At 46.7% G+C, this 17149-nt stretch overlaps 1 protein-coding gene across 2 annotated transcripts in view; it reads right to left on the bottom strand.

Annotated features, from left to right (window-relative positions):
• LOC129514601 (mothers against decapentaplegic homolog 4) overlaps window positions 1–17149 on the bottom strand; it is an 88988-nt gene that overhangs the window by 37077 nt on the left and 34762 nt on the right. The window contains exon 1 of one of the 2 annotated variants that reach the window (XM_055333331.1): window positions 12323–12366. The exons of the other annotated variant lie outside the window; for it this stretch is intronic. The gene's annotated coding sequence lies outside the window, so the exon portion shown is untranslated. Of the gene's footprint in view, window positions 1–12322; window positions 12367–17149 lie in introns of those variants that run through there. 2 annotated transcript variants of the gene reach the window in all.

Here is a 17149-nt window from a genome sequence, read left to right on the forward strand (position 1 = left end):
ATGGCATCCCTGCACCTATCTACCAAAGCTCCTCTAATTTCTACAACTTCCCTAAAAGTACAGTACTTACTCCATTGCAAACCACCAATCTAGAAGATACAAAGATACAAATTTATTATGACACTAGAGGTAGGTATTAAAGTGATCCAGGACTATATCAATGAGAAAGCATGGGAAGTCAGAGGTAAGATTACCACAATGTATCAGTCAGGCTAGGCTAGGCTTCACTGCAGCAACAACCAAACCCAAAAATAACAGTAGCTTAAAGCAAAGGTCTATTTCATACATAAGGTAAACTCTACATCTGTCACAGATAAACAGATCACTGCCAACTATCATCTTTCAGGAATTAGGCTAACAAAGGCTCCATCACCTCACAGTCCTCAAATGGCAAGGGAAAAGACAGGATAACTCCCGCACTTTTTTTTTTTTTCTGCACTGTCTTTTAAAGTCTATCACTTCTGCTCACATTCGATTCGCCAACGTCATATAGCCATGCCAGTAGTTGTCAACCAGGAAAACTGTCCCTCAGGGGACTTATGGCAATATCTGAAGACATTTTTGATAGTCACAACTGGAATGGAGAGGTGGAAAGCCGAGAACTACAAGTATCAAGTGGGTAAAGGCTAGAGCTGCTGCTAAACATCCTGCAATGCACAGGACAGCACCCCACAACAAAAATTTAGCCAGCCCAAAATGTCAATAGTGCTGAAGCTGAGATCCCCTGAGCCACGCCTAATTTCAATGTGAGGGAGGGAGATGGAGAAGTGCAGTACTACCATGTGCCAGAAGGGAGCCATCAGAATACTGGTGTAATAATATTAATAACTGCCACATTATATGAATATGTGAATAAGAATTTGCCAGGCTGAAGGAAAATCAGGAAAAGCAGTGGGATAAGAGTACAGATGTTTTGTCTAGAGTAGGTTCATCATAGGAAAAAGCAAGGAATAAGGGCATTAGATTTGCATTAGAAAGAAAACTATAAGGAAAGCGTGGAGAATAGCTTTGGAAAGAGAAACAAAACTTGTTAGGAGACAGTGATCAAAAAAGTGATAGGGCCTAGATTAGGGGCATGGGCAATGGAAACAAGGAACCAGTATTTCTAGGTAGGATAGATTTTTTTCATCAACTAAGTATTGAGGTGACAAGAAAGAATGGGGCAGCCTGGATGGCTCAGCGCCGCCTTCAGCCCAGGGCCTGATCCTGGGGATCCAGGATTGAGTCCCACATCGGACTCCCTGCATGGAGCCTGCTTCTCCCTCTGCCTGTGTCTCCGCCTCTCTCTCTCTCTCTCTCTCTCTCTCTCTCTCTCTCTGTGTGTGTGTGTGTGTGTGTCTCATGAAGAAATAAATAAAATCTTTAAAAAAAAAAAAAGGAAGGAATAGTCAAAAAAACCTATTTCCTAGTTAAGGAAATAATGAAGAAAAATAAAAGATTTTAAAAGTAACAAACCAAGTCACTCTTGGTTTCCACTCAGGCTGTGATCTCAGGATTGGGATGGAGCCACACGTAGGGCTTTGCTCTCAGCAAGGAGTCTGCTTGGGACTCTCTCTTCCTCTCTGTCCTTCCCCCCAGCACGCATGTGCACATGCTCTCTCAAGGGAGGGAGGGAAGGAACAAACAATCAAACTAACTCTCTAAAATTGAAAACGTTGAGTGCTGGCTTGAGAGGTTCTCATGGGGATTCATAAACTTTAACGAACGTTGACCTTGTTTAATTTCTCAGATGTCTGTTTACTTTTGAATTATCAGAAATATTATATATGTAAAACATACAACTATATTTTCTAGAAGTTATAGGTATTTTGATCAAATCAATAAGCTACTTAATAGAAGTACGAGATAAGTGTTTATGTTTAACATGAAAAAAAAAACCTGGTCTGATGAAATATCACTAGAAAGAAATTCTAAGTACAGGCTTACAAGCAGAAAACATATAAAGGTGTCCAGGCTTAGTTTAACTGCCTATAGCAGAAGTCACAGCCTAGATTCTAAACAGAGGAAAGTTTGAAAATTGGGGTTCCTTAAACTGAAGGTAACTGGAGATGCATTCCCAAGAGGATAAAGGATTATGTGCACAGATATTAATGATTATAAAATCTGAGATGCAATGATACAATCAAACAAAAAAAAGGATGTTTTTGTGTTAACTTTCAAGATGAACTACAAGGGAAAAATTTAGACATATGCTGCTTCTTCACCCATAGGTCTTGTGTAAGTGTCATATTGGTGTTACCAGGCTTCACCTTAAATAATCTTATTTTAAAACCAACTTTGTAACTAGACTTACTCTGGGGGTAATTTTGTAACATATAATATCAAAATACCATCATATACACCCAACACTAATAGGATACCGTATACCTCAATTATACCTCAACTAAAAAAGAAGTTTGCTGGGGTACCTAGTGGCTGAGTCAGTTAAGCATCTGCCTTTGGCCCAGGTCACGATCCTAGGGTCCCTGTGTCAAGGCTCCCTGCTCAGCTGGGAGTCTGCTTCTCCCACTCCCTCTGCTGCTCCCCCTGCTTATACTCTCTTGCTCTCTCTCAAATAAATAAATGAAATCTAAAAAAAAAAAAAAAAAGGCTTGCTTCAATGGGGGACTTAACTCCTCTGCATTTCTGGGTTGTGTCATCTGGCCCCTTTGGTTGCTGCACCAGAAATGAGATCCCATGCCCTACCACACAGCATCTCATCCAGGTCCCAAGGAGGGAGAGGGGCCAGAACTCAGAGGGGTGACTGGTCAGTCTGGCTGTGCAGCAGACCCAATGACTAGTAACCTCCAGGTGGTAAAGCCATGCAGTCACAAACAGAAGAGGAAGATGAGTGCAGCAACTAAAACAGAAAAAAACTGCTAATGATCTGGGAGGCGAGAGCATTAAGAGAATCTCAGAAGGAGCAAAAGATGTGCCTGATCTGAGTATTCCATATCAGAGTTTCAAATACAGTTACTGATAGGGTGTTACAGGCTGAAATGTCCCCTGAACCTCACCAAAATTTGTTATGTTGAAGCTCTAACCCTCAGTACTCTTTCAGAATGTGATTATATTTGGAGACAAAGCTTTAAAGAGGTTAATTTAAATGAGATGATTAGGGTGGACCCTGATCTAACATGAGTGGTGTCCTTACAAGAAGAGATCAGGACACAGACATAGACAGAGAGAAGACCATTTGAAGGTCTCTATCACAAGGTAGAGGATAGAGCCATCTGCAAGCCAAGGAGATAAACCACAGAAGAAATCAACCCTGCTGACACTTTGATCTTGGTCTTCCAGCCTCCAGAACTGTGAGAAAATAAGTTTCTGTTATTTAAGCAACAAACAAAACAAAACAAAAAGCCCCAACATTTTTCTGGATTCATAAATTAGAGGTTGCTAAAAAGGAGAATCAACAAAGTCCTCTAAGTGACACCTGTTTTTTGTCTTCTAAGGAAAATCTCCCCATCCTGAGACGCGCGGGTGGCTCAGTGGTTGAGTGTCTGCCTTCGACTCAGGGCATGATCCCAGAATCTGGGATTGTGTCCTGCATCAGGCTCCCTGCAGGGAGCCTGCTTCTCCCTCTGCCTGTGTCTCTGCCTCTCTCTGTGTGTCTCTCATGAATAAATAAATAAAATCTTTAAAAAAAAAAAAAAAAAGGAAAATCTCCCCATCCGGGTAGCGAGACAATCCCCAGCTTAACAAGAGTCACCTCCCAGCTACAGTAGTTGTTTGAAAGATGGTACTGGACCCAAGTCCAGTCAATGACACAGCTCCAGGACAGCTCTGCTGGAATTACAGAGGGGAAAAAAAAAATCTCTCTCTGCTGGACTTGACACTGGGAGTACCGTGGAGCTGACCTGAGACTTAAACTAACAGAAAGGAAAGCAAAGCCAAGCCAAAGAGTCCTGATGATACTGGCTGGTTGTGACCCAGGATCCAGCACTCTGAGGCCAGCTCTATTTCCAGATCAAGCCAATGAATTCTCCTTTTGACAAGAGTTAGACTGTCACATGTTTCCCAGTATACAATCACTGGAGAAAAATTAACATTCTCAGAAATAACAGTGATATAATACAAACCACATAAAAATTGGAACCACTCAATAGTTAATAAACAGATAATTAGTTACTTTAAAATAGCAGTTATCAAATTATCTAATTCAGGTCTCCTTATTTACATTCTTAATTACTGAGAATTCCAAATAGCTTTTATGTTCTAAAATCTAAAAGATGTTTAAATATGTATTTTATTAAATTAATTTAAAATAATGTGTTAATATAATGTTTTATGAAAAAATAATTACTTTCCAAAACAAACAAAAATATCAGTATTCAGAGTGGCATTGTTTTCCATTTTTGCTAATTTCTTTAATGCATGACTTAAAAGAAGACAGCTGGATTCTCATATTTGCTTCTGCATTCAATGTGTTGTGATATGTTGTGTCAGTTAAAGTACATGAAGAATACGTGCCTCATATACATACATACTAGGAAAAGAGAGGAATATTTTAATGGCTTTTTTAGATAATAAGAGTTATTCATCTTTTATTCAACACCAAAATGCAACAACTGGCAATCTTTAAAGGTTAGCTGCAACGTGGAATCTGAAACTGCTATCAATGAACTTCTTGGCTGTTATATAAAGATCCAAGGGTGTATACTGTACTTTGAATGGATGATTTTGTAACATCATGCACTGACCATTGAAAAATACTGGTTCAATGAATTATACAGATCTTCCAAATGCTGACACATTTCCTTACACAATATATGTTTTTTTAAAAATCACATTCATTAATATCACCACCAATCTCATCAGAAAAGTCTTTAAGTATAATGCATTTGGCAAGCCCATGTGGCAGACGCAAATTTTCAAATCTAAAATTTTCACTTGAAAGATCAGATTTTATCACTGGCAACAACTAGTTATTCTCCTTGAGTGTCAGGCCCACTCTACTAATTTTCAAGAAAATGCCTGCCAAATATCCAAGTCTGAGAAACTACGGCTCATCTATCAATCGTTCTCTTATGTAAAAATAAGAGTGGTATTTCATTAAAAAGCAGCTAATTTACCTTGCAGTTCAACCAACCAAACAAGAACTATTCCTAGAGATGAACCTTGTACTTGGATGTGCAGAGGAACTACTTTATGCACGCTTCCATTTAATCACACTGAATATTAAAAAAGATATGCACTCCAGGGTAGAGATTTTTAAAATAAAACTTTTTACTGCTTCACCAAGGATATTCTTAAGTGAAACATTTTTTCAAATGGTTAGTATGTGTTTAGCTGTGAATAACACAGTAAAGATTCATACAGTTTGTTTGTTTTTTTTTAATTTTTTATTATTATTTATTTATGATAGAGAGAGAGAGAGAGGCAGAGACACAGGCATAGGGAGAAGCAGGCTCCATGCACCGGGAGCCTGATGTGGGATTTGATCCCGGGTCTCCAGGATCGCGCCCTGGGCCAAAGGCAGGCGCTAAACCGCTGCGCCACCCAGGGATCCCGATTCATACAGTTTGATGCCACTACCTTGATTTATGCTAAGGTGCCAATGGTTTACCACCCAACACTGGTTCTTCACTATCAGAGCAGATGTCAACACAGAAAAACAGCAAGTAACATGTTTTATTATGAAAATAATCTTGACTTCAAGAATTTCTTAAAATAAAGGGTCACCGGAACCCCAGGAGTCTGTGGACTACACTTGGGAACCACTATTTCTTATTTATTTTTTAAAAGAATTTATTTATTTATTCATGAGAGAGAGAGAGGGAGGCAGAGACACAGGCAGAGGGAGAAGCAGACTTCCCACTGAGCAGGGAGCCCTGACGTGGGGCTGGATCCCAGGACTCCAGGATCACAACCTGAGTAGAAGGCAGCTGCTTAATCACCTGAGCCGTGCAAGTGCCCCATGAGAAACACTATCTTAAAGATTGAAAACTGGGATCCCTGGGTGGCGCAGCGGTTTGGTGCCTGCCTTTGGCCCAGGGCGCGATCCTGGAGACCCGGAATCGAATCCCACGTTGGGCTCCCGGTGCATGGAGCCTGCTTCTCCCTCTGCCTATGTCTCTGCCTCTCTCTCTCTCTCTCTGTGTGACTATCATAAATAAATAAATAAATAATTAAAAAAATTTAAAAAAAAGATTGAAAATTAAGGTGCGGGGATCCCTGGGTGGCTCAGCGGTTTGGCGCCTGCCTTTGGCCCACGGCGCGATCCTGGAGTCCCGGGATGGAGTCCCATGTCGGGCTCCCTGCATGGAACCTGCTTATCCCTCTGCCTGTGTCTCTGCCTCTCTTTCTCTATCATAAATAAAAAATAAAAATAAAAAAAAAGAAAATTAAGGTGAATTTTAATAACTGATAACTGAAAAATAAGTGTCATACAACCTCTGAAATGAAGGAAACAATCAATTCATCTAGCTTATTCTTTCAAAAGAGGTATTTCAGAATCCCCTGAAGATTAGCCCAGCCTTACTAACTGTATATCAAGAGTAGGGGCCTATCTTTAAAAAAGGCACTCTAGGAGTATGAGGGGCTGTCAGTTTTACAAAGCACTGATCTAGTCTATGCTAGTCTACACATCTCACTTTACAAATTACTAAAAGATAGTGAAATAAACGGCAATATCATGAATATATGCAATTGATTAAAAGACTAATTGCATAGAAGTCATGTCATTTTTCTTTACTATTAAACTAGCTGCTTAATTTCAGCATCTATACACATAAAATTCTTCCTTTACTTTAGTGGGGCATATCTATGACACTGATGTACTGCATTTATGTACAATGATACCTGGTTTTATCTTACCCCATTAAGTACTACTTCTGGTCATCCCCTCATCAGATGATTGAATTATTGCAATAACTAGTGTCTGCTGATATACTCTAGAATTCACTAGCAAATATTACTGATAAATATCCTTAAGTTACATTTAGAAATACTTTTTGACTTGAAAAATACCTAATTAATCCACATTAAAATAAATAATACTTTACTACAAAAGACAAATATTCATAACAGGGCGTTAAAAAAATAATAAGTGATATGCATTCCAAACATGCAACCTGGGGTTTGATGGATTTTAAGTAAATTACTCCAGTGCACCAATGACTGGAAAATAAAGCTTGTCCCCTATTAAAACAAAGCAATAAGGATAAAATATCCAAAGTCTTTAAAATCAGGAAGTACTCGAAAAATAACAATAATAGGGGATCCCTGGGTGGCGCAGCGGTTTGGCACCTGCCTTTGGCCCGGGGGCGCGATCCTGGAGACCCGGGATTGAGTCCCACGTCGGGCTCCTGGTGCATGGAGCCTGCTTCTCCTTCTGCCTGTGTCTCTGCCTCTCTCTCTCTCTCTCTCTCTCTGTGACTATCATAAATAAATAAAAAATAAAATAAAATATTTAAAAAATAACAATAATAAAGATTCCCGTGCCTCCTCCATTCAATTCCCATTCTGAATGTGTGTGTTGGAATGAAATGTGGGAAAAGAAAAATTAAAAAAGAAGAAAAAAAGCAAAACAAAACTCTTCCAGAGATGGAGATACAACTACTCTTCAACCAGCACTTGGGAACTACTTCAGCTGATGTAAATGGAAAACTGAATATATCCTCCTTAGATGATTTCCAAAGAAATGCTAACTAGTTGGGCTTGCTGAGCAACATCTCACAGGGGGTAAGTTAACTCCTGACACCAAAAGCTAAATGCAACTTGCCTCCCAGCAACCAGTGAAGTGACCAGTTAACTGGTGCCTAGAAAATTTTATGGTTTCCAAGCAGATTAACCCCCTTTGAAGACCAAATTCCATTGGGAGTTTAGATGCTAATTTTGACACTTAAAGTCCTAAGTCTCTAAAAGGAGCCCAAGTAAACTTTTTAGAATACTTTAAAAAAACAAAAACAAAAAGATCAACTTCCTATTTAGAATAGTAATGCTATACCAACTTATCATGGGAAATACAAGTCCCTAAAACCTGCTACCAGACATTTCAAATGAATTGAAAAATGAACAAAGGAGAAAAGAAGGGAGAGAGGAACACATGAAGATGAAGGGACAAACAATGAAGCAAGACAAATGTGGCAATACCTTCAGGAGACCCACTAAGTTAGATGTGAGATGACTACACAGTACATATGTACACCATTGTATTAAACGATGTAAAGCCAACACAAGAGAAATAGTTCAAAATATAAAGTTACAGGACCCCAATAGCTAAACCACCTTCAATTCTGATCTTGCTGCATCCCAGGCCCACTGAATCACAATTTCTGGAGGTGGGATCCAGCCACCAGATTTTGCAAAGCTTCCCAGAAGATTTCAAAATGCAGCCAAGGTTGAGAACCATTGTCCTCAACCTTGGGAGTAAAAAAGTAATAAAAAGATGAATTCCGGGGATGCCTGGGTGGCTCAGCGACTGAGTGACTGCCTTTGGCTCAGCTCATGATTCCGGGATCCTGGGATAGAGTCCCATCGGGCTCCCTGCAGGGAGTCTGCTTCTCACTAGGCCTGTGTCTCTGCCCCTCTCTTTCTCATGAATAAATAAAAATCTTAAAAACAAACAGAAAAAAAAAAAAAAAACATGAATCCCACACAGGTAAAAGTTTCCCAAAGTGCAAACAATTTTCATGTAAAATGTAAATAAATAGTGTCTTTGAAATTAAATATATTTACAATCATCACCAACTTTAAGATGTCGTAATAGACAGTCTTTACAATCCGTCTCTGGTAGCTATCTATCTGACCTACGATATAATTTGCAGTAGCAAATAATCAAGACTTAAATTATAAGATTCTGACCACTTACCACCTTAGTTTTATGTAAGTAAGCACTACCCTAGTTTCTATCCACTCTCATAGTTAATACAAATTTTCCTGGATGCCAATCACACCAGAAAATAATGTCAAGGTGACACAACCTAAAATACTTTGTTCCTGAGAAACTGGAATTCAGCCACATTTCCCATCACCAAAATTACACATTTTAAAATGAGGGATAAAATCCAAAAATTCTAAATCTGATTCATTACCAAGCATATGTTTTGTCATATTATGATGCAAACAGTATCATACTGAAAGTTACTCAAATATCTACACATATTTATCAACTGTTTGAAGTTCTTTTTAAAACAACCAAATCTTCATCAACTGTTGAGTAAAAAGCCCAAAATTTGGTAATTTAACAAAGTTATATTATATTCTGTGTTATGCTGATCCAAGTCCTTTAACTTTCATTTAGTGTAGAAAATAATGAAATCAACGGAACTGTTTTAGTTGTTAGTTTTACACATGATTAAGCATCAATTCAGAGTCAACATTTCATCATCGCTTAAGCAAAACAAAAATTTCTGCCTAACCACACAATCTTCTAGAAAAAAAGGAAATCAAAACATGTACCATGAGCACCGAAACGGCCAACGTAAGATGTTTAAAGCCTTGTTTACTATCAAAATCACTGGATGGAAGATGGGAAAAAGTTAGGCATGAGCTAGAGGGGAACAATATAGAACTGAAATAATTTTAAACATAAAAAAAGGGTACTCAACAAAATAGGCAAAATTTTAGGACTAAAAATGCGTTTTAAATGAACGCGACAGATCCTGCAGGGTTAAGAGCCCTAGTAGAGGCCGCAGCAATTCACAGCTCAATTAGGATAGTGTCTAATGACGTTACTACAACACCAGCTCAAACAGAAAAAAACAGCTTCCAAGCCAGAGGGCTGGAGCGTGACTGGGCAGCATAAATTAGTTTAATGCTTTTTTCTCTTTAATATGGGGTGGGGGGGTGTCTAAAGGGGAATGCAGAAAAACAATTCCGACACAAACAGCTCAACCAAAATGTAGCTTCAGAATAAAACATACATAGGTTTTTAGATTTGCTGCTTCGTAGTGTAAGCAGCGTTGCTTCAAGCAGCAAAGTCATTAGAAAAGGCCAATGATCCATGTAAAAATTTCAAATTCACCTTCTCAGCCCAAATTTCCATCAAATCTGAAACTGACGTGCAATTCTTTTCTAAGCTCGAGATTTACAAGGCGGGCACTCAGCTAAACAGAGAAGCTTCCCCTCAGGCCCTCCTACTCGGAAAATCAAAGAATTAAGAAGATGCAGTGCCTCTTCAAGCAACCTCACCCAAAAACCTGGAAAGCAAAGAAAAAGCCACTTCTATTAACAGACCCACGAAAGGTTCTATCCATTTTCCCTAGAAAGGCTCTTAGGTTTAATTCTGACAACTTAAACCTACACAATTCATCACGCCCTTTAGAACTCAAAACCCTGCGAGTCCTAAACCCTCAGCCTGTTGGTTCTGGTAACAAACCCGTTTAGGGAAACAAAGTCACAGCTCATGAAACAGCAGCAGGATGCCATATTTTAAGAAGTTAATCACATCATTTACAACTTGAAATGTCACATACTCGGCATATCAGAACTTTTCAGAAGAAAAAATAAGAAGTCCTTAACGGAAAAGTCCTCACGCCTCAGAGGCTCCCGGGCAACACGGCGCAGGTGCAGGAAGGCAGGTGCAGGAAGGCAGGCGCCGGCACCGCGGCCCACCCACCCAGCTGCGTCCTAAATCCCGTTACTTTTTCAAAGCGTGGATTTCCTTATTTCCTCTTAAGACTCCACGGTCTGTTCCAACAAAAACTACTCAACCTACTTTTTTAAGATCCACAGAGCCAACTGCTGCTGAGGCTCAAGGGGGCGCTCCCCGCGGGGACTCAAGGGGTGCTCCCTGCAGAAACTAGGGTGCTCCCTGAGGGGACTCACGGGGTGCTCCCTGCAGAGACTAGGGTGCTCCCTGCGGGGACTCAAGGGGTGCTCCCTGCAGAGACTCAAGGGGTGCTCCCTACGAAGACTAGGGTGCTCCCTGCAAAGACTAGAGTGCTCCCTGCGGGGACTCAAGGGGGCACTCCCCGGGGAGACTCAAGAGAACACTCCCTGCAGGGACTCAAGGGGCTGCTCCCTGAGAAGACTAAGGTGCTCCCTGCGGGGACTCAAGGGGGTGCTCCCTGCGAAGACTAGAGTGCTCCCTGCGGGGACTCAAGGGGGCGCTCCCCGGGGAGACGCAAGAGGACACTCCGTGCGGGGACTCAAGGGGGTGCTCCCCGCGGGACTCAAGGGGTGCTCCCTGCAGCAGGTCGGGGCCCCTACCGAGCCTCTGCACCCCAGCTCCTCCGCACCCCGGCTCGCGGTCAGGAGATGCCCAGGAGCCCGCTGCGCCGCGTCCAAGACCCCGAAGGGCCCGCAGCCCCACCTCAGAGTACAGCGCAAAAGGCATCAAGGAACTGGGTCCAAAGTGAATTCATCGGAAATAAAATGTGTTCGTGAAAAAGAATCTTTCACCAGGGCTTTGGGGGGGGGGGGAGGTGGCTGCGCATCACCACCAGCAGAGCTGTCGGACACCCCTCCAGGCCCCAAAGCCACCTTTCAAGTTAACCCAACACGCCCATTTCTTTGAAAATCTTCCCTGAGAAATGATAACCTCAGTTTTGGGGGCAAGTGATGGAGCCACCGCCCTCCGTCCGTCCTACAGAGCCTCACGCCCAACGCTCGCAGTCCCAGCAGCAGGAGAAACTGGGTCTTTGGGTTTTCACTGGGAGTGGGGTGGGGTGGGGTGGGGGGCGGCCGGGTGCTGATTAGGGGAAGGATTGCGGGGTGGAGGGGCGGGGGGTAGAGGGATGGAGGGGGGCGGCGGGGGTGGACCGGATGGAGGGATGGAGATGGAAGGGTGGAGGGGTGGAGGAGTGGGGAATGGAGAGGTGGAGGGGTGGGGGGTGCTGATCTGGGGAGGGGGGAAGGATTGGGTGTGGAGGGGTGGAGAGGTGGAGGGATGGAGGCTGCGGGGGGCTGCCAGGTGCTGATCAGGAGGGGGGAGGGATGGAGGGGTGCGGGGGAGGGGCGGGCGCAGGTCAGCGGGAGGGCTCCCTCCCTCCCCCCCACCCCCGCCCGCTCCTGAGCCGCGAGAGCGCCCAGCGCAGGCCGAGGAGAGCGCCGGAGCGGCCCCGGCAGGAAGGGAAAGTGGAGGACAAAGGCAGCACCGACGTGTCCCCGAGACGGGAAACTTCGGGCGCGCTCGGCGGGGGCGGCGGGCGCAAGTCCTCGGAGCAACAAAGACCGACGGCGACAGCAAAGGAGCCGCGGCGGGCGCGGGGGCGCTGGGCCCGGGACGCGAGGCGCGCGGCCCCCCCGGCCCCCCGCCCCGCCCCCCGCGCACGCGCACACGCACGCGCACGCGCACACGCACGCACCGGCCGCCCGAGCCCGCCCCGGGGCGGGGAAGCCCGGGGGTGGGGGGGCGCCGGCCCGGCCGGGGAAGGGGAGGGCACGGGGCCGTTACCTGGGCTCCGCCGCCGCCGCCGCCGCCCGTCCACGGACCGCCGCTCCCCCCGCGCCCCCGCCCCTCCTCGCCGCCGCCGCCGCCGCCCGCCGGCCGCCTCGAGCTCCCGGGCCGCCCCGCGGGGGGGGGGGGGGCCTCGGTCGCGGGGCTCCCGGCTCCCCTAGCCGCTCCCGCCGCCGGGCGGCCGCGCCGCTGAAGGGCCGGCGGGCAGGGCCTCCCGAGGACGGCGCGCGGGCGCCAACGCGGGCCCCGCCACCCGAGCCGTTCCGCTAGCGCAGCGGCGACGACGACCAGGGCCGTGTTGTTGCTGCCAACTTGTCGGGAGGCCACGGAGCATGCGCGCACGGCGACCACATCCGGGTAACTGCAGGCCTCGGCCCGTGCCCCCGCAGCTCCCTCTCCCGCGGCCCCGCCCCCCGCGGAGCGCCGGCGGGGGGGTTGTGCGCAGGCGCGGGGCGCAGGCGCGGTGCGCGGCCCGGCGCGCGGCCCGGCGGCCGGCGGCCCCGAGGGCGGACACCTGCCGGGTCCCCTCCGGGCTCCGCGGCGCGCGGACCGGCAGCCCGTGCGGGAGTGTGGCCGCGGGTCACGGAGGCCAGTGGACGGGGCTCAAGGACCTGCCACGCACCTCTTGAGGCCACCTGTGGGGCGAAACTCGGCTTTGGAGTGCGCACTTACTTACCTCAAACTTTTCCAAGATGCGCGCATTTCTTTTATATTTAAAAGTTCCAGAAAACACGTACGAGTTGCATACTTCTAAATTTTTGTTTTATTTTTTACCACCTAGAAAAAACTTTCCCGGGCGGGGGGGGCCCGACGCAAGCTAGTGGCGGGGAAGCGCTCAGACCCTCCGTACACCCGCCGCCCTGCGGCCCCGCCCGGCCCAGCGCCGGCCCCGCCCGCTGTCCCCACGGCGTCCCGCCCCCCCTTCCCCGCACCCGTCCCCGACCTCGTCCCCACCCCGCTGTCCCCACACCCCGTCCCCGCCCCGGTCCCCGCACCCGTCCCCGTTCCTGCCCCGCTGTCCCTGCCCCGCTGTCCCCGTCCCCGTTCCCGCCCCGCTGTCCCTGCCCCGCTGTCCCCGTCCCCGCACCCGTCCCCGTTCCCGCCCTGCTGTCCCCGCCCCGCTGTCCCCGCCCCTTCCCAAGCTGTCCTCGCCTGGCTGTCCCCACGCTGTTCCCCCTGCTATCCCCGCCCGGCTGTCCCCACGGCGTCCCGCCCGTTCCCGAGCTGCCCCCCACCCCCCCCCGCACCACAGCATCCCGCACTCCTGCGTGTCCCGCCGCCGTCGTCTCCCGTGTTCCCTGCTCCTGGGTCCAGGAAGACTTTCCAAGACTAGTTTTAAGGGAATTCACTTAGAGAGCTCCCGTTGCTAGTGCACTACTTAACACAATGGCTCAGCTTGAGAAGTCACCTGAGGACAGAGCATCCTCTTCCAAAACTGTCATTCTCCCATCTATCGGAATAAAGTGACATTCTCATCCATTACTGCAGGTGCATCAACTCAAGATGTATTTATTTACTTTTTTATTTTAGAGTAAGAGGGAATGTGGGGGTGGGAGGGGGAGCAGAGGGAGAGAGAGAGAGAGAGAAGCCCAAGCGGACAACGTGTTGAGTGTGGGGCTCGATGCGGGGCTCGACCCCACAACCCTGAGATCATGACCTTAGCTGAAATCCAGTCATGCAGGCAAGCAACCGAGTCGTCCCGGCACCCCGACTCCAGATGTAAAACCCCCAGGACAATTCAGGGGGACAATTCAAAAACTGGCGTCTGATGAAAGAGCGAGTGACCTGAATGAACGGGTTATAAATTCTTTGCAAGTCAGGTGGTTCCCAGTTCTTTGCTATCAGCAAAACTGAAGGAAGGTCTAACCGGGTGGCTGGGTACCAGAGCAGCAGGTGGCTCCTAAGTTCCTACTTCTACCTCAGACGCAGTTAAAAGTAACATGGCTCTCGGGCACCTGGGTGGCTCAGCGGGTTGAGCGTCTGACTCTTGATGGCAGCTTAGGTCTTTATCTCGGGGCCTGAGCTCCAGCCCCACCTCAGCCACAGCAACACCCTTGTAACTAAGCCTCTTCGTTCCCATCTGTGTTACCTATTTCTTGCTGTGTAACGATTTGACCACACATTTAGCAGCTTAACACAACACGCATTTATTAGTTGACAGGTCGTATGGGTCGGAGTTCAAGCGCGGCTTAGCTGGGTCCTCTGCAGGATCACAGGCCAGAGCTTGGCGGGGAAAGGAGGCGCCTCCAGACTGCCGGCTGCAGGACCCAAGGCCATAGTCCCTTGCTCACTGTCAGCTGCAGGTGGCTTTAGCTCTTTGTCCTGTGGACCCCTCCCCAGGGAGGCTTACAGGATGGCAGTTGCCCCGTCAAAGCCACAAGGGGAGAGTCTCCGTGTAGCACGCTGGTAACGACCATATGTGACATAACCATGTGTGCATGACCACACACACCTGGGCACCTCTGCCGCGCTCTGTTGGCCAGAGGCACCACCTCTCTCAAGGGAAGGACCCCAGATAAGGGCTCGGATGCCAGGAAGCAGGGCCCATGCAGGGCCACATCAGAGCCCAGTACACCGTGTCTACTTAAGCCGACAATGATCCCTGCAGTCCCAGCCTCCTCGGAGTTTCTCTTCAGGTTCTCTTCACTTTCTTGCTTTAGGGAAACTCGACTTTCCCCTGGGACAGTGCATCCCAGGCCCCCTCCCAAGTAGTGGCTGCTGTGTTTTCACCCATAAGCCTCACGGGCTGTGCCTGGAAAGAGGTAGATGTCCCCCTGGCTCCTCAAGAGACCACCCCCCCCCACTAACCTGCAGCTTTCAATCGTGTTGTCCAGTATCCCTCATTGCTGCTTTCATCCCCCTTCAGTTTTTCACCATTTGTTCCTGTCAGCCACTCCAATATCACTTCTGTCCAATCCTAGGTGCTTCTAGTGCACATGTGGATGATCTTTCCAATACCCTGACCTCTCAGAGCTGACTTCTCCTCCAGGGATCTGTCCCTCCCTAACTCAGCCTCTCACTTCCACAGGCATACTCACAGAAGCCTTATCAAACTTTGCAACTTCATCATAATCACAGTTTCAAACACCTTATACTCTGAACACCATCTCATACTCCAAATCTCCTTGTAGTGACTGTTTAAAGTACATATCCAGTCGCTCCCATCCTTACCTAGCTGAAGCCCCCGGCCAATCATTGCAATCACTCCCTTGCATGCACCCTCAACCCCGGGACTTTCTTCCCCCTTGGCTGTACTTGCTTGGCCAAAACCACTATCCTGATCCAGCCAGCTCTCCACCTGCACCACCCCAGCACCCCTGCATCTGAAAGTGGCTGGAGAAAAACACAATCACACTAGTGAGTTTCACTTTAATTTCATCACTTTTACCCTCCACTGGGCCCTCAGTGGTGCTCCAGAATCCCATTTCCCTCCTCCATCCTTCTGCATTCCAGACCTGACGTACACCTTCCCTTTCGTCTTCATTTCTCAGTTAATAACCTTGCTTCCTTTTTCACTGAGAAAATTGAAGCAACAAGATGAAAATCACCACGGAATCCCACAATCTCATCAACCCGTACCCACGTATCAACTGTAATCTCTTCTCCACTTTACTCTCCATTATGTAGTTGAATTTTCCATAGCTCCTAGCTAGTCAGTCCCTCCATACGGCACAAATCCCAATCTTGGCTTGCCTAATCAAGATCATCACCATCACTCCAGCAATTATCTCCCCCACCCCCACCCACCGCTTCTTCTAATTATCAATGTTTCCCTCTGCTGGGTCATTCCCATCAGCTTAAGAGTGCCTGTAATTTCTCCAATCATAAAAAAATCTCTTTGACCCACTTCCACTGTCAGCTACTGCCCCATTTCTCTGCTTCAATTCCAACAAAACTTCTAAAGGAGTTTTCTATACTTTCTGTCTCTAGTTCTCCTCCCTCTGTAGCAGAATACATGTCATATGATACAATTTATATATATAAAGTTCCAAAACATGCCAAATACAATGCCTATGATAACTATGTTACTATGCCTATGTTACATGTGACTACATACATATGGAAAAATGGTAACAATGCACACACAGTTACATACGTGGCATATTTTAGGTATCCAGCTGAGCAGGTCGCCCACCCTTTTTTTTCCCCCAAGATTTACTTATTTATTCATGAGACAGAGAGAGAGAGAGAGAGAAAGAGAGAGAGAAGCAGAGACACAGGCAGAGAGAGAAGCAGGCTCCATGCAGGGAGCCTGATGTGGGACTCGATCCCTGGACCCGGGATCACGTCCTGAGCCAAAGGCAGATGCTCAACCGCTGAGCCCCCCGGGTGTCCCTCCCACCTTCTCTTAAAGTGACTCCATTCATGCTTCCACCCTTACCACTCTATCCAAACTATTCTAGGCAGGGTCAGCAATGCCTAAGTCCAGTGATCTATTCACACTTCTCATCTTAATTGACCTGTCTGTAACAGCTAACACAGCTAGTCACTTGATTCACCTTTTTAATTTTTTTTTAAACCACATCATCTCAGTTTTCTCCTTCATCACTGGTCCCTCTTTCCCTGTCTTATTTCTTCTTTGTTGATTCTCTTTTCCCAGACCTCTTCACCTTGCAATAACCTAGGGTTCATTCCTTGGATTCTTCTCTTTTATATTTATACTCATTTCATTTGTGATCTCATTAAATCTCCTAACATTTAATACCATCAGAGATATATGATATCATCCCTCATATATGATGACATTTCCAAATTTAAATTCAACCCAGACCTCAGCAGGCTACTGTACATCTCAAATTTATGCCACAAACTGAAAAATAGTCT

Source organism: Nyctereutes procyonoides, unplaced genomic scaffold (genome assembly GCF_905146905.1).
Source record: "Nyctereutes procyonoides isolate TBG_1078 unplaced genomic scaffold, NYPRO_anot_genome, whole genome shotgun sequence".
In the NCBI taxonomy this organism is placed as follows: Eukaryota; Metazoa; Chordata; class Mammalia; order Carnivora; family Canidae; genus Nyctereutes; species Nyctereutes procyonoides.